This window comes from Frieseomelitta varia, unplaced genomic scaffold, assembly GCF_011392965.1.
Source record: "Frieseomelitta varia isolate USP_RPSP 00005682 unplaced genomic scaffold, Fvar_1.2 scaffold_500, whole genome shotgun sequence".
NCBI classification, from domain to species: Eukaryota; Metazoa; Arthropoda; class Insecta; order Hymenoptera; family Apidae; genus Frieseomelitta; species Frieseomelitta varia.
Genome location: NW_025110258.1, coordinates 387,301 through 405,983, shown reverse-complemented (window position 1 = coordinate 405,983; position 18,683 = coordinate 387,301). Strand labels below are relative to the sequence as shown.

Here is an 18,683-nt window from a genome sequence, read left to right as displayed (position 1 = left end):
TTTTTTTAGAATAGCATAAAAATCTACCGAAAAGAGATAACCGTTTTTACTATCCGTGTGCACGGTATCTGCGCAGAGTCCCGTAATCCAGAAGTTGTTTCACAGTTTACTTCGAATTGCTTTCCAGATTTTAACAACACGGCCGTCCGTGTATTAGCGATGGTCCAATATTTGCAGACGACGTAATCATTTGCTTGCAAAAATTCTCACCAAGGACTCATCGACGAAAATAGGTATGTCTGTTTATAAATTTGCTAAATCTAGAGAAAGCTGATAACACGCGAGTTTCTGTCCAGTTCGATTATTCGAGAAAGATACACTTGCGTGGCATTAATTTATAAAATTGATCCGACTGAAAATTCATAAACCGAATTTTGAGGTATTAAGATTTAAGAGACGTGGACTATGCTAATACTCTCGACGGCTGTATTATAGTTCAGCGATTATCGATTATTTATTTCAATTTCCTGGAAAATTTCCAATATACATTTTGTCGCTCTTACAACAAACTAATCACATTTTTCACAGAATTACACCACCCTTCCATCCTCCATCGACTAAAGAATTTGTCAGGCAAAAGAACCATATTTGTAACTAACTGGGACACTGGTGTGCATAACGAAATTCCAGGACGAGTGAAACTGATTGAAAGCGGGCTGATCGAGTTTTCTGTCTATCCGCGTTCGGTTGTTTCGATTCAATTTCTCGATTAACTCGGCAGCCTCGAGGACGCGAGGCAACGCGCGCGGTACATTCGGAATTAGTTACAGGCCGGATTAGGTATGGTGGGCGTTTCAATCAGTCAGCAGGCATGCTCAACGACGACATTAGCGAGGGTAAGTAGCCGAGACGCGAAGTTTCCGCTGCGGGCGTAATATCGCTCGCCTCTTGCGCAATCATACAAGCGCAATCGATAAAACGTCGATTAACTTTGCGAACCTCTCGCAACCGCGTGTGCCCGTGAAAATCGCAAGAGGCAGAGAACGAGAGTGAATCAAAATTCATTGTACCCCCGAAACTCGAGGAATTACGTGTAGGTAAATTATTGCACGGGTGTGTGGAGTCAGCGAGGTTAATCTAGCGACTGTCGAAAGTTCCCGGCTAAACTCCAACGCTGTTTACTGTTCAATTTTGCGTGTATATCAGAATAACGGTGTGTTTTAGGAACCACAACGTGTGTTGTTATAATGCAAGCGTTTATCTCAAAATCTTTCTAAATGTTACTGAAAATTTTGGAGAATGCATGATAATTCGCTGATTCAAATATTCCGTGATTTTTGTTTTTATTCAAATAACATGATTAGTTCCAGATTGCTCAGAAAATTAGATTCATTTAATTCTTAGATGGATTCATTTTATGGTCTCGTTTGATTTTCAATTAATGATTAATGTTAATTATCTCATTATGTTGCTGAGAAAATTTTATTTCTATATTTTTATATATATATAATTCAATGAAAGTTAAAATTGAGAGTTCATTTGACGATTGTTAAACTTTCGTCCTGATAGAATTCAAACGATCCAACACACTGTTCTTCAAACGATTCCTTCGACTGAAATTACAATTGCAATCGCTTCGAACGAAAATTCAAAACTTCTCCGTCTGCCAAGTTGAACGCAATCTACAGAACTTAACCCCATAAATAAATCTCATCGCCGACGTGCATAGCAGCAATTTTCCATGCTTCATTGTCACTCAAAAATTTCCGAAACTACAACCGAACGAAAATATCCGGTGCAAAACGGAGCGAACGCCGATTCGCGGGACGCAAAGCGACGACGAGAGAGACGGGGAAAAACGGACGAGGAAGAAGAGCCGATAAATAGCTAAGCGTGTGCGTGCAATCAGCGACCGGCTGCCCGTTTCCGGTTTCCCGTGTCTTCGTGGCTGGTACTTTTAGAACACCCGATAAACAATCCCTATAATAGAGACGACGCCGCGCCAGATAGACGCGATAGGCTTTTGATCCCCTAATGGTATGCTGATGGAGTGACGCGCTCTGCTAACTCTACCCGATTGCATCTCGTTCATCGAATCTTTCCCCTCGTGCACGCGCTCGTCTCGCCCGACTAATGGCACGTGGCACGCGCCAACCTCGAACATACGTGCAACGTTCCATCCGTTCTCTTATACAGACAGGCAGACAGACAGATAGAGAGAAAGAGAGAGAGAATTTGTTGAAATTTTCAGATTCTTTACGACGTTCCAGACGCCGTTTGGACGAGGTTAAATCGCGAGAAACGCGATCTGGTTTCTTTTTCTTTTCTTTTTTGCGAGATCACGGTCCACGGTCTGGGTTTTACAGAGGTACAGCGAAACGGCGCGTGGAAATATTCAACAGGATCACTCGCTAGACTGTTTGGTAAATTTGAAAAATTTCTTCTGAAGAAGAATTTAGGTTGGTCAGGAATGCTTGTTAAATGAAAGTGTTTCAGACTTTTAACTTTGTCGTTTGTACATGAAAGTTCAACTGGCACTAGAAACTCAAAGGAGGGTCTAAGTTAATACAAAATAGAATACAGAAAAGCGATTCGTAGGAGAGAAATTGATTTTCGTTTATAACCTTTTACAACTTTGCCCGTTCTTCTGTTTCTAGTGTTTAACTTCCTCCTACATCGACGTTTGACGAAAGTCCACATGTCATACTTCGGCCAACGAAACGTCAGTTAGTTTACATATTTCCTAACGCAACTTCGTTCCTCGCCAAGCGCGAGCCGTTCGATACGTGCTCGAATGCTAAATTCATCGTGACAGCCACGCAATCCACTGGATTTATGAAGTTCCAAATCTCTCGGCTCTCGAAGCCAAGCATCATCCGCAAACTCCTCGCTATTAATCGTTTGCTTAAATAATTCAGAAACAACAGGAGTCGAACGAGATGATGACGACATCATCTTGGTAATTCTTGCGTCAGACCCGTGTTTAACGCTGGAATTAGCTCTACTCCGACAGAAATGACCGATTCGAAATTTTACACAGTTCTTTCGCTGAGAATCTGATTTATAAAATCTCACACTGCTTTGATCTCTATCAGACAAAAGTTTCACACAAAATAACAATTTTCGAGAGAAATCGTAACTGGAAAGTTGTTTTTACTCGATGACAACGTCTGTCGGTAGTTCTGGCAGTAGTAAGCAAAATATTTTCTTCCGAAGGAAGAAAAAGCAAAGTGCATCGACAAAGAAAAATTTAACAATTCGATAATCAAAACGTTCGCGGTCGCTTCCGGGCTTTTACCGTTTCGCGGTGGGCCCGCGTTATTTTTGGATACGGACAGATAAAACTCTTCTTGAACGCATTATCCCGAGAGACGTTGAAAGTAAAAAAGACAGGGGTGCCGTTAAAAGCACCCCTCCGTCCCCTCCCCTTCGGTAGAAGGGAGGAGAGATCCGAAAGGTCGTCGCTTTGATGGCCTGGGGAACGAGTTATATCTTTGGAGGCGAAAGAGAACGGGCATGGGATTCTTGGAAGTTCATTGCATCCTACTTTGGTACTCCTAATTGACGATCGATTTTTTGTTTCGATTTCTTCCTCCTTGATGTTCCCTCGATTTTCGATTCCCTCTGCCTTGCTTCAGAAAAATGTTACTTCACTTAATTTGACGCAAAAAAAAAAAAAAAAAACAACATGTATTTCGCATGACGTAGAATTCGAAAAGATAATTTAATGTCTAAAGTTCGACAAGGAAGTGGAGGGACTTTGTTTCGCGCTTCGAAATCAATTATATAAATTAGAATCAACGGTAAGCGCATTAGCGAGGAAGTTTCACAAGTTCATTTGCTTTTAACACGACTCAATTGGACAAATTGTGTATTAACCGTTTTCATTCGTTCCTTTAATTGCCACTGCCTAATTGGATCTGATTAATTCAATTTCCACTGATGTTAAAAAAAATCATCTCATCTTTTCCACGATTCTTCCAATACCCTCTTTATCGTGCGTATCGTCACATTCGTTCGAGTATTTCTCAATCATTCCCCGACGGTTACCTGATGATTTGCTTTCAAAATTTGAAGAAGTTCGATCGATACTTTAGCATCGCTTGCCCTTTTTCGTTTCTTCTATTTACTATCTTCTAAAATTTAGATTTTAGATTTTCTCGTAAAAAAATTCTTAAAACTCTGCGTCTATCCACATTTATACGCAAATTTCTAAAATATTCCTCGAGGATGAATTCTAAAATAGCGTAAAACATAGCGTGAAATTTGGTGACATTGTGCCACGGCGTGGGAAGTAGTAACTGAAAAGACAGAACAGCAAGGAAAATGGAAATCATCACCGTTCACGGTGAAAGAAACTGCCAACCTCGAATGAGAAGTCTGCAACGTTCACGGGATTTTAAAAAATTTATACATCCGATTTTTATTTACGAAACACTCATGAGGAAACGCTTGTTGTTTTATAGAGTTCCAAGCTGGCTTCAGAACGATGTAAAGTTCGAAACTGTCGCGAAACGGTGGTTCTCAACGCACGAAAGGTGACTGTCGCGAATGTCGAAGCAAACGTTCGCTTTCGCCCGTAGTAATTGAAGAAACTGAAAGTCGAGTCGACGATGTTTGAAAAAAAAAAAAAAAGAAAGAAAAACGAAAGAAAAGGAGAAAATGCCAGACACGGTTGGAGACGAGGATTCGTCGACGGGTTACCGAGCTATGATAAGCAAAAGAAGTAGCGTTGGATGATTAAAGGGAACGTATGCCTCTTCGTGGAAGAAGGCACTTTGTGGCCGGATTTTTCTCTGGCTTAATGACAACGCTTCTTGAGGAGAACTCTTTCCAGACTCTCTGCTACTTTTCATGAAAGAATGAAACAGAAATGCAGAAAAATTGGAAGGCGAGTTAAGCCAGAGATTGTTAATTATCGTGGGACGAGGTAAGATTTGGCACGTATTTCTATCGAACATCTCGTTGGAACTTTGTCAAAACAATTCAACGATTTTTATTCTGCTCTTAAATCGTAATGACTGAAGCAGCTAAATCACCGTTGGCTTACAACTGAATTTACAACTTATTGTAATTTTTAATTATCTTTAACAAAAAGTTAATCCCTTGGACTTGTAATATCGAGTGGTCACAAGTTATGGTCTCGATTTAAAAGAAAAAGTAAATCGTAAACCTATGAAATTTCAATTCAGATTTTAAATTTAATTTCATTAAACTGAACATTGACAAATAAAAATTACGCACAACGTTTTAACACTTTAAATGCCCTAAATTAATTTTACAGCAAGTAATGCTTACCCCTTAAAATTGAATCATGCAATGCGTTAACTATAAGAATTTAAAGTAAATAAAATCAAAATGGAAATAAAACACGGATTGCTTTCCACAAGTTGACACGAGTTTCCCAAGAGAACCAAAGAAATAATTTTTAAAATTATAATAATTTCCCGATGGAGGTACAAAATCAAACGACGTTGCCTCGCCGTTGAGCCGTTTGAAGTAACGTTGTCGAGAAGTCGATGGCCCGTGGAGTCGTGTCATTTCCAAGAAGACATCCAGGACTAGGAAAGTGGGCCCGAAGGATCCACCGACGCACATCATAAGGGGGATCTTCAAGGATGTTAGCGCACGTGAGTGCACGTAAAGTGGCCTTTAACAACGACCCTCGAAAGCCTAATATCAGTGTGCTCGTTATCCGTAAATATAATACGAACAACTACATGCTCTTGGTTCTTCAACGCCCACGACGAATTTCAAAGATACAGCTCCTGTTTATATCATCTAGCAACTTGTACGAATTAATATACATTTTGACAAATTCGAAATATATCTCGATCCTTTATATACTTTAGGGTGACACTGTCGTTAAAGTGTTGTTGAAAATTTTGATAAGCGTCAAAAGTAAAGAGAGAACGAAGATGATATAATGCGTGAAAGTGGTATATGCAATTCGAGATAGCAAGTGTGCTCGTGATTCAGACGTTTGACGATGAAACATCGATATTGATTACGTAGTAACACGTTCCTAACCTCTGAATGCGTTCTGTTCATGTCAATTAACGTCTCAAGTTCTATATCGTTGCTCTATATGCATGTAGCTCGCACATTGTTGGACTATTGTATGCTGTACGTTATTGACAAGTAATAGATCATGTAATACGACGTCTTGACAGATATCTGTGAACGACAGATTACGTGGTATTACCTTAGGCACATCGTATATCAATTAATTGCCTCAGCTTTCGTCAAAATACCTTCCAACGATCGTTTAATTAGATCTCTGCGAGCTACGAGCTTAACTTAAACTTGATGCATCGATAAATAATCACTCAACACGTTGAACTTTGTCAGCTTATATCAGTTCCTTTTTATTAAGTTCAGGAAAACTTGTTACGGTCCTTTGTAACGTGAGTTTTCAATATTAAAAAAAGTAATAAGACTTTTTCAACGATGGATGTTGTTATTCGAATCATGGTATTTAACAGACGATTGAAGACATAAAATTTTCAACAGAGATGTTAAAGTGAAAAAATACACTGTTTCACATCTACAAACAGAAATTATAAATCTACCATTTTGAACGTTCCGGTAATCTGAGTATCAAAATATTAAAACTTTTTAGGCAACTAGAAGACAATGTGAAAAACTTTCATTACAATCTACATCCATAATTATCATCGGTTTCATTTCACGCGTTACGTTCGGAAACCCAGGAGCCCGGCCTCGTCCACTTCAACGATCTTCAAACTCCGAACTTTGGCCACCGGCGACGAGACTCGACCATACGGATCCAATTCATCATCGGGAGCGGCGCCGCGTTCCAGCAAAAACGAATCAATTGAAAGCATCGGGGCAAAATCAACCACCTCGCCACCGGCTAGAACACCAACTGAACGAACGAAAGTAGCGGCGATTGAATCTTGGCGAGATTTCATAATGGACTCGGCGAAAACTCGCTCGAGCGTCGTCGTTCAACCGTGAATTCGCGACATTACAGCGTTCGCGTCCTCCCCCGCGTTTCAAACAATCCGCCTCTACGGGTCCGCGTTAGTAGCACGCTTCGTTCAGAGTGGCGCTCGACGTTTTTCAGTGTTATCAAGGCCCCGCGAATGCCCGTACAAGTAAAACGTAAGAGTCTTATCTTGCGCGAGTAACGTCAACAGCACTTTAAGGGCATCCACTCTTTTCTCTCTTACGTAATCTACGCGAGTCTCCCAGCCTCTGTCCTTCTTACGAGGGTGGCGGCTCTGCTCTCCTCTCTTCTCCCCTCTTTTTTTTTCATTCTCCCTGCTCCTGACTCGAGTGCACTCTCCACCGCGAGGTTATCTTTCACCCCACGTAAGGATTTACACGTGTTGCACGCGCTACACCTGAACCGTAGGTCGAGAAACCTGTGTACAACATGTTTGTATACCTTCCTTCTTTTTTCTTTTTTTTTTTTTAATCTCCGCTTGTAGGAACTATGCGGAAGATTTCGTTGGTTTTCAGGTTGATGGATAGAGAGATAAAAGTTGGAGATAGGACGATAAGGGAAGTAAGGTGGTTCGAAGTTTCAGAGAGTAGCGAGTGTAAAGAAACGACTGTAGACAGAGTTTAAAGCATACAGTGGAATTTATCTGTTGAATCGCGTGGTTTATAAACCGGAGGGATTGTTCGAAAGAAATTTTTTCATTAACCCTGCTGCGTTCTTTTCATCATTTCTTTCTCTGAAACTGAATTTTTTTTTTTTCTCTAAAATTAAAATATATCTCAAGTTTATACGAAATACTGTAAAAATTCGCGCTGGTACACATGATTCTTCGATCAAGTGTTCAAACATCTTCTGAAAATTTTATCCTTTTATATTATCGGCTGAACTGACAATAAGTGTAAAATTGAAATATAAAAATTCGAGGATCGCAGCAGAGTTAATTCAGCAAAATCAGTAATTTAAAAGAAAATTTATCCATTCGATATACGTGATCGAAAAATTTCCTATTCCATCTTCCCGCGTAAATCACACAAACTATCACTCTCAATAGAGACATTTCATCAATCCCAACGTGATTCGAGTGCGCGAAAGATACGCAAGTCCATTACGAGCAAATAAAATACATTCAAACGTTAAATATTATTATACGTGTATAAATAAAAAAATTAACCCCCTTGTTTCCCAGCGCGTGCATGTTAATAAGAAAACACCGGTGTCCATTTTCTCAAGTGAACGATTCACCTCGCAGTTTTTTCAAGGCTTAAAACGCTTCCGGGGGATCAGTTCCTTCTCCAGTTTCTCAAGGAACGCCGTGCTTCCGGGAATGTCGCGCGGATTCCTCTTCACCAGATGGACCCAACAATTCCTCATCGTATAAGAGAGAAAAGAAAATATAAGACTATCGTATCGAGACGATCCTGTTACGTCAGAACACGGGTATACACGTATTTTCCAATTTCTTGTCCCCACGTTGTCGTAATACCTTGTTCGTCCTTATTTTTACAAATGAAATTCTGCAACCGTTGGAGTCCATTCAGACACAAGAGAGAGATTAAGCTCCGTAAGGTTTTCTCAAAGGGATTATGCCCAGCGAGTTGCTGAAATATAATAATTTCAGCTGCAACAGATAATTCTCGCTTTCTTGTTAGAATATGGTAATTGTTTTGCTACTGTATTTCACGCGGCTAGAAATATGGTTTTAGGTGGCGTTACGAGGCGAATAGGAGTTTCAGGTGGATTAGAGACATCTCCGTTAAAGTGCCATGAATTACATGGTTTTCCTTCGTATTTTTGCACAGGTACAATAAAGGGAAACTAGATTTCGTCGTATGCAGTAAGTAGATCATGCGTGTTTATGCATTTACGAGAAATTTTAATTGGAAAAGAGTTTATGCAGAATTATACGAGAAAAATATACAGAGGGAAAGATCTCGCATGAATATTTAATATGTAATTACTGTTTCTCTAGCTATGCTCGTAAGAAATATACATTTGTCATAATTTTCAAGAAATTACTGTGCTCCTTAATTTTAACGCTGTCTAACTACTGTTAAAACAGTAGAAAAATTTCGATACTGCAAAAAATCCTAAAAATGTAAACGTGGTCGAGTATCACGGTGAATTGCGAACGTATTAAGCAGTAAAATTCCGTTTCATACCGGATGAATCTTGAATATTCATGCTCACTGTGGTAACTGACAGAAAGCTTGAAGAAAATTGCTGACGTAAAAATATTTTGACGCCAGAAGAAAGTCGCAGCGACTGACATGCGAATATCGCGCTGTATACGTTGATGGTACCGTGTCAAAGAGTTAAATTGTGTCGTTGTCATCTTCGAGCAACGAATTTATAAACACAGTCGCGAATCGATCGATGGTAAATCAATAAATCAAAACGCAAAGCAAAAAGACATCGAAGTTAACGGTAAAATTCGCAGTAAAAACAACATCCAAGTTTTCACCGAAGCGTCGGTTTCGCACCTTAAAAATGAAAAAAGAGAAAAAAATCAACCAACATCGAAAAAGCAGAAACTTCATGCCTCAACCGATGATTTCCCGACCGGGTCAACTCGTCAATTCGAACGAGTAAAATTTTCATTTGCGTGGCCACGTTCCTCCCTCTTCCCGACATTTTCCTTTTTGCCTCTGTGTTTCATTATTATTTCCTTCTTCCTTTCTTTCTTTCTTTTTTCTGCCGGACTGTTCCTGTTTCGAGCGAAACGGACGCAACTCGTTTACGGGCGTCATACGAGTCGCTAGTTCCCATTGCAATTGAAGGGCGGTCAAAGCCACGCGCGCGCGCCTCTATTACACCATCGCGGCGGAAATTCAATTCGAGATCGTTCTTGACCACCGTCGCTCGCCCTTCGCGGAATTACGTAAAACTCGATGTACGCAATTCCGCGTGGCTGCGGGTGCACCCCGTAACGTCGCGCGAATTTATGCAAGAATCTTGGCGAAAAAGGAAGGAAGAGAGACCACAGAGAGAGAGAGAGAGAGAGAGAGAGAGAGAGAGAGAGAGAGAGAAGATCGACCTCGACAGTGATCACTTCGAAATCGCGAGATTTCACGTGCAAGGATTTCTCTGCTGAATACTATGAGTACAGCGCGAAAAATATTTGACCGTCTAGATTCTCTCGTTGGGAATTTTATTCCGCGATCATCGTCGACCGGGGAAATTGTGAAATTTCGCTATGACACAATTAGAAGATAGTTACGATACGACAGTAGATTGTCGCTGAGAATGAAGACCCTCGGGAAACCCTTAATTTCTAATAATGTGTAATATACCAGCTCAAGAAAGCATACGAGGAACTTCTATATTCGCGTATTATATGTGTGTTACACGAAATCTTTTGAATTTTAATTAATTCTGTAACTACTTCTGTAACTTAATTAACTCTGTAAGGCTGGTGAAATTTGTAGCCAATCTGAGAACGTAAAGTTAAAGGTTACGCGACATTTATTGGAAATACACGTTGAGTAACCGCAAATAGTCATCCTAATGGTTTGTGCGTTTACAGAATCCTGATGACATTCTAATTAATTTGCGTTAATTGATGTTTAATTGATTTGCGTGATAAAATGCCGCAGTGGATTTAAAGTAGAGAGAATCGTTGTTGTAATTTCAAAGGCGGTATACAGATGATTTACCATTTTTTCGCTGAAATATGCACGTTCAAAAGTAACCAGAATTTATATGGATCGATTCTTGACATCGAACGAGATTGGACAGAGATTTCAGCGTGGAAAAGATAAACGAAAGATAAGACGATTGATGGATTCTTGCACGTATAATACTTATGAAATATATGGAAAATTTTTTTCAATGGCTGCTGAAATATTCGACTTGAAAAAATTTCAAGCAAATCCAGTTCGAATAAATATTCCGTGAAAAATCAATTTATCGTTCCCGTGCAGCAGCTGGCGTTGAGTATCCAAACGCAAGCAGAGATAATTAAGACTACTAAATTAGTTAAACATTTTGCCTTTATCTTTACTAAATAAGTACAAGTGTCCCGAGTAATATTAATGTTAAAAACTACGTATCGAAAATCTAATATTAATTTCTTTAATTAATTTAGAAAAATTAATTTATTCGAATATCAATTTCAGCTCTTCGTTTTTTACGTCAAAATGCAACGATAAAAATCTTTCGAAGAAACACAAGGATTGCCGCGAGAGCTCGTGAAACCTGCTAAGAATGGATTTATGGATGGCCACCCCGTAGAGTGTCTCGCGATGAAACGTTTGACAATAATCGTCACGCAGCATCTTTTGGCGATAATATCTACCGGCCTTCACCATTCTTACCTGTTCCTCTGGGCACAGCTGATTAAAGTCGACGATATCTACCATAACTGTTAATTTTCCACGAGAATCTCTGCCATTCGCCTCTCGTCAAGAAATAAATAGCGAAATTTTGCCTGACGTCTTCATGCATCCGTGACAAGATATTCCAACATGGCGTAGAGATCGAGAAAAAATTTCGTAATAAATTCGAGAATTGTTTCTGGCGCGACGTTTCTGTATTTTTTAATTTTTAATTCTCAGAGAAGTAGAACGTTAATTTCAAACTCTTGCATTTACATTTTGCGAAAGATTTAAATGTCAATCTCGACATTTTTATATTTTACATTCATTTATATACATTTTTATATTTATACCAACGGTATCAGTAATAATCAATGATATAATGTATTCTTAATAATATAATGTATCCTGCACTCGACTATCCTTTCCATCATGCTTAAATTTAGTAACTAAATGCTTAAATTTTTAACTAAATACCTAAAAGCTAAATACTAAAATACTAAATACTACAAAACTAGAAAATTTAAAAAAATACTAAAAAACTAAACTAAAAAAATACTAAAAAACTAAAACGATAAACCTAAATTAAATTTCCCTCTTCCAGGAAAGCTCAAATTTCTCAGATTTCTTGATTACCTGTCCACGATCGAATACTTGAAAGTTTCCAGAGCAAAACTTTGTCTCCGCAAAACGCGTGAAACCGTTTAATTCCTCGTTCGACGCAACGCAAAACAGCTATCTCTCGAGATGGCCAACTCGATCGAATTCCATAACAACGATCGTAATTCCCCACGAAACCGAAACGAAGTTGCCGGAAGTTGGGCAGGCAGGGGAGGAGACACGATTCTCGAATCGAGCCGAACACGTGGCAATCAATGTTAATTACGTTCACGTGTCAGCGCGATGCGACCTCGCGTTGCCAGGGTAATATATCGGATTTCGTGGCGACAATGTAAGTACAGAGCCGCGTTTCTGCGTTAAGGTTCGCGCTAAGCTCGCGAGGCGAGAGTCGACGACGCGCACGCAAACGATACGAAGAGGAAAGCGAGCGCGAGTCGAAGAAGAGAAAAGGGACCAACGACGAGCATCTCGAGCGTTCCAGAGGATTATCTTCCTCGACGTGGATACTCTCTCGCGTCACGGTTTCCGCTGCTGATCTTCGGCTGATTGCGGGACCTCGGAAAAATTAGCCGGATCGCTTGAAACGGTGGCTCTCATCCTCTTAAGGAGGATTTGTTCCGCTTATTTCATCCTTAAACCGGGCCTGCTCTTAACGATATATACGGCTATTTATGAATCCGATCAGACGAACCTGATCTTCTTTCGTTTCCCTGTTCTTTCTCAGGGATTTTCTTTTTTTGTTTTTTCAATATTTCTACGGCCTTGGAATTTTCACAATATTTTAATTTCGGTCTTGGTGCTTTGGCTTTGATTCTTTGAAATTAAATTCCGTCAAGTTCCGTTAAATTTAAGAGATCGTAGAGAAACACGATAATATTCCTCCTACGAATTTAACTGAATATATGAATTAAATTTTCATGTTATATTCGCTGTTGGTTAACTTTATACAAAACAAAGCTACCTTGGAGTTATCCACGCGTAAGAATAATAAACGTACGTACAACATCATACTCGTGCAGATAATAATTATTTAAATTAATTTCTGGATAAATAAACGCCTTATTAAAAAAAAAAAAAAAAAAGAAACGCACGAATACCCGAAACTCGAGGAATAAGACTCGAGCGCACGATGCGTTAACAAATAACGTACACGATATTCAAAATTATCCGAAATTCCAGCTCGCGGAATGCTGCTCGTTAAAGCGCGGATTCAACAACGACCGAATAAATCTCATAATTAGAATTTCATTACGTAATCTAGTTGTTTCAGGAATTCGTTTCCACGCTCGTGATTCATTATCCCTCTGACCCTGGCCACCGCCCTGGGAAATTAACCGGATTGTTTCGAACGACACCGTGTATATCGTCTTAAAGGATTTCTGTTTCGTTTCTTTTTTCCCCCGTCTCGATTCACCGCCGAGATTTAAGACACTTACGGTGCGCGCGAGGATCATTACGTTGCACATTCGCGCCGAGGGTCGACCCGAGCATTTCCTGATTACAGCTCCGTCGAAGTTATCGCGCGATCGAAATTATTGCGGCTGACTCGGAGGACAAAGTGTGTATCGGATGCGACGTGACCGCGATGATCCAACGACGAGCAATTAAAGATTTCACGGATCGATTGTGCTTCGACGCGCGAGATAATTCGAGTCGAGTCATGCTTTGCGTTGCCGTTTGTTCAATTTTCCTGTACATTTTCTCCTAACAGCTTCCGATACTTTATGTTTCGCGGAGGATAATTATTCAGATTTGTTTCTTCACAGACGAGACAACTGAACGAATTTTTCTGTATTTCTTCTTTCTTGGTTGTTTGCTTCTTTCATTTATCTTATTTTCTTCTTCTAATGGCAACGAGGATAATATTTTACAAGCGAGTTAATTAGCTGAATTTTTCTGTTTGGTCTTCTCTCTTGTTTCCTTCCTTTTCCAATAAAAGGGGGCAAATTACTCTTAAACATAGTGTTTAAGATAATTCCAAGACCTTTGAATCTTTTCCCTTGATAATGAAAAACACTTTTAAGTGATTGATAATTCGATGTTTCCCTAGCTCAACCATAAAACTGGGTCACGACTGACGAGCTACCTGCTCTCTAATTCAACACGGAAACCCATCTCCCTCCTCATGCTCTTACGACATACAAGTGTATTCACAATAAATTGCTAGATGTACTATTTTAATCGTTGTGCGTGATTTCCTAATTTTTTAATTAAGAAACGATTTTCCTAATTACAATTCTCGTTGGAAGGAACGACGCTACATATGAATAACATAAATTAATTTATCACCTGTTAGATTCCCATAATTTTATTTACTTGAACGATACAATAAAATCTCTTAATCGTTCGAATAGAAATTAACAGATATGTTACAGATTTACAAAGGTGTCTATTTTGAATGAATTAATAACTAATTAATAAAAAGAAGAAGAATGAACTCATTGTTAGAGCAAAGAGAGTTAAGCAGAACAGTTTTTTTATATCTATTTATTCGTATATTATTTGATTGTTACTGATAAATATTGATCGTGAAGCGTATCTTAAATCCCCAATGAATCTCATAATTTAATTCATTTAAATGAATTATTAATTTAATCGTTTTACAGTTAAAAAGAAAAGTCAGCGTTGATTAATACGATGATTTAATTTATTATATATAATATAATTTCGACAAAATCCGTTTAATAATCATTTACTTGTCACTGAATACATTTAAATATTGAGCTTACTGTTAATAGAGCAAAGCGAAAATTAATTAAAATCGCTTCTTCGAAGGAAATAAAGTACTCCTTGGGATAAATAATTGCTCGTCCGAGCAGAATCTTACAACAGACCATTAATTATCATTTTTCTTTTTTCCTCTAGCAAAAGTGAGCAGCGATTAATTAAAATTAAAAGAAAATAAAAAGCTTTTTCAAAGCGAATGCCCGATCAAAGTCTTAGAATGATTTATAATTTCTAAGATTACTTTCCCGGACAAGAGTTTAAACCAGAATCTCTCCAAGCACAACAAGATGCTCCTCGCAACAAATGATACACGTCACATTATTGAAGAAGTATCTTATATAAAATAATTTATCAATTCTCGAAATCAACGAAACAAAAGTTTCATTTCAAGCAGGAAGAAATATTCCCACCGAATAAAGAAATTCTCAAACTGTAAAGAAAAATTCTCAAGTAGTCCGTCGCAATCTCAAACGAACGAAACGAGGCCTCAAACCAAACGATTTCCCCCTCGAACAAATAATTGCACGTTGAACCGAAAAATAATTTCCTCGCAAATGAGATAAAAACTTCCCTCCTCCGAGAAGAGCAAAATATTTGTTGAAACGACTAATTGAACAGTTTTCAACAGGAATACTCAGAGAAAAGGAAAGAGTAACACTCGAAAAACGTCACGATGAAATATTTCATTTCGCGTCAAACTAGCGAAACAATTTCAACTTTGTCATCCGTCTTTATCGTACCGTTTCTCGGCAGCACTCACAAAGCGACGCGAACTGTATTCAGGCAAACAACTCGATTCCGTTACAAACATTTCCTGCAAGAGAATCTGTCAAAGAATCTTTGAACTTTTCTTTTCTCTCTCTCTCTCTCTCTCTCTCTCTCTCTCTCTCTCTCTCTCTCTTTCTCTTTCATTCCTCTTGTCGTATCTGTGACGATCACAGCGAGCAACCCTTTGTGCTCGCGTTTATCGCGAATGAGAGAGAGAGAGAGAGAGAGAGAGAGAGAGAGAGAGAGCTCGATCGAGTGACGCGGTCGAACGAAATTTATAAGGAACACGGTTTATGGCGTCGGTGTATGGCAATTTGCTGTAATCGCGCCAATGCAACTCTTACGGCCGACAACAAACGGTAAACATCGCGTTCACTTTGCTGAGAGCTCGAACAAAGGGAAGATTAGAAGTAAAACGGAGAAAGCACGATCCGACGATGGCAATTAGCCATTCGCGGAGAGGATTTCCGCGAATTTCCGGGAAAATTTTCACCGCGTGGCATATATATATTCGTCGAATGGAAAATTCGATGCCACGCGTTTATCGGAAAATTGACTTTCGATTTATCGGAGAATTTATTGACTGAATTAATTCGTTTAATTTATTCCCCAGTTTATTTGATACCGCTCCGTCTTTTTTGTTTCTCTTCGATTTCACCGCCTCTCCTGCCGATACATTCCTCTCCGATTTCCGGGGACTTGAATTTAATTTTTATACTTTGATAATATTTAGCGAAATGGAATTCGATGACGATGAGGTTAGAAAAGTTTTGTGATTTAAGGGGAGAACGGGAAGATTAGATCACTTATAAGAAAGTATATTAACTTCGAAAACTTACTTAGATAGAATTCTTACTATAGAACAGGCACTTTGCTTATGGACAATAAAAGACGAACAGTTTTCAGCCGAGAAATAATTCACGAGATACACGCGACCAAGGGACCAACAGGATCGATTCGCTGGCTTTATCGACGAGCAAATCGGCCAAACGGTTTGCAAAGTTCGAGGAAACAGCAAAACAGAGTCCGCGTTCTGAAAACTCGTAACTGGCTCGTTAAAACTGGGCTCGAAAGCGAAATCTCTAGAGCAAAGGGATGGAATTTCTTTCGGTCGAAGTTGCTACGTAAACGACACGCGAAACGGAGCGCTAAAGGGACAAAAGGGCTTGGAAATACGAGGATAAGAGGAGTGTAGTGCCTAACAGAGGAGGTCCAGAAATTCGAGTGAAAGAAAAAGGAAGAGGCCCGGGAGGGACGAAAGAAGGACAAAAAAGAGGTAGAAAGCGAAGAGGGAAAAGAGCTAGGAAAGAGGGAAGAGCACAATAGAAAGAGGAAAGAGAGGACCTCTTTAAAAACCGGGCACAAGTCCGCAGGACTCGCGCGCGAGTTGGAGAAGAGGAAGAGAAAGAGATCAGACAGAGAGAGAGAGAGAGAGAGAGAGAGAGGACGACTGGTCGTCGCGCGAAGGATGGAACAAGCAGAGAGCATCAGGAGGAGACAGAAAAATCAAGCAACAAAGAGTAACGCCAGCAGTGCTGAATATTGCATTCGCATTCGCCTGCTTGCGTCGTTTTCGTCGTCGCGTCGTCGTCGCCACGTATGAATGCTGCACAATCTCCTCTCTCTCTCTCTTTCTCTTTCTCTTTCGGTTCGTAAAGTCGGGTAGCCGAGAGTGTTCGCAGTCTTATTTGTGCAGCTACACAATATGCAAGCGTGCACGCGCGCCAGAGCAAATACCTATGCATTTTTATGGGAAGAGGAACGAGCAGATCGGCTTTCGGCGCTGTTACTCGCGTCAAGATTTCGTTGAAACCTTCGATACAGCTTCACGCGAAAACGATCGCGTGCACCTTTTCGTACACGATAGCCTGGCAATCGGGCGGCTTTATTTGATAAAGCAGGATTTGGAAGGATCTTACTTTCGAAAGCGTGTATTTAGATGGTGATTCCCGCGGTACGTAGCATCTAGCTTAGATTTCTCTTCTCTTGCTTTTTTTTTTTTTGTTCCTTTCCTTGAAGTGGTTTTGGTGATAACTCTGAGCGAGATTTTGAGAATTGATACGTTCTTCTCTGGCGATGACTCGTGGAGAGGGTAGTCTTTATTTCAAGCGTTCGAGTGGCAAGTGAAATTCTCAAATAACCGATCATCGGAAATAACCGGCATCGATATTCGACAACGTTTTTAACAACAATCGACAGACAGAGTAATTTTCGTTTCTCGACGGTGACTCGCTAAAGAATATAACACCAGTCTCGGATCGAGCGTAGTTTCAGTCGAGTATCAAAGATGGAATTCGAAAGACCGAGGCATTGCGTACCAATAATGATCGATAGAGGGAGGTCGAGAAATTTTCTGATGAGAAATTCTCTAGCGATCGCAACGAAGCAGTGTTCCTCGCGTGAACACTCTGTGTCATAACAAGTTTTCCGAGAGATCGCGCCCCGCGCGCGAACGATAGACGTGGAGAGGGAGTGGGGGAGGAGGAGGAGAGGATAAAGGGAAAGAGAGCTCTCGAAGAGACGAGAAAAGTGTCGGAAATTGAATGAAAAACGGGGTAGGGGGAGAGGAGAGGGGTTGGAAGCGTCACGGTAACCCTCATCGATGGAGTCTCTTCAGACGCAATTAGTTCAATCGCGCGTCTCCTCCTAGTTTCCATCGATTTTTCTCTTTGAGGTTCGGCGCCGGAGTCGGTAAAAAGTCGGCGAAAGGTCAATCGTCGGTCCTTGGGGGCTGTAATCTTCCTCTTGGGAGGGAAGAAGGCGTACACGCTGCGCTCAACCTTCGCCAGAGAAACGACATTTCACCTTTGCGTCGAGAAGCGCGATTCGAATTAAACGGGAGGAATAAGACACTCTGGTCGGAGATTCGAGCCGAGCCGAGCCAAGCCGAGAGCGGAATGGAGGCGAAGAAAAGAAAAAAAAAAAAAAAGAACGCGTAGAGGGTTCGAGGAGATGGGACGGCACCGAGAGGATCGCCGGAGAGGTAATTAATTGCACCGTCGGTATCAAGATAATAGTTACTAATTAACTCGACCGAGACCATCGTTGCCGATCGATTCGAGCTCTTGCTTTACTTCGCATTTGGAAAGGGAAGACGCGAAGTCGGGGTCGTGGTCGCTGAACCAGGAGGGGGGGGAGGGCTTTTGCACGTACCAGCATGACTATGGTAGATTATGCAACTGTGTGCATTATTCCTCAGACATTGCCAGATGACGAATATATACATATGTATGTACACGACGAAAATGGATAACTTAGCAAAATGAACAACAGGATTTTTTTAAATTGAAATTTCTCGAATTTAAATTCACTTTTTGAGATTAAATACCAGAGATGAATTTAAT

At 40.1% G+C, this 18,683-nt stretch overlaps 1 protein-coding gene and 1 long non-coding RNA gene across 2 annotated transcripts in view; one reads left to right on the top strand and one right to left on the bottom strand.

The window, feature by feature from the left end:
- The window catches only part of LOC122533168 (thrombospondin type-1 domain-containing protein 4-like), a 121,354-nt gene that overhangs the window by 51,709 nt on the left and 50,962 nt on the right, over positions 1–18,683 (bottom strand). The window lies entirely within an intron of this gene.
- Positions 7,394–16,661, top strand: LOC122533172. Its single transcript, XR_006307653.1, has 3 exons — positions 7,394–7,508; positions 12,697–12,701; positions 16,651–16,661. It is a non-coding gene; the product is annotated as an uncharacterized LOC122533172 (long non-coding RNA).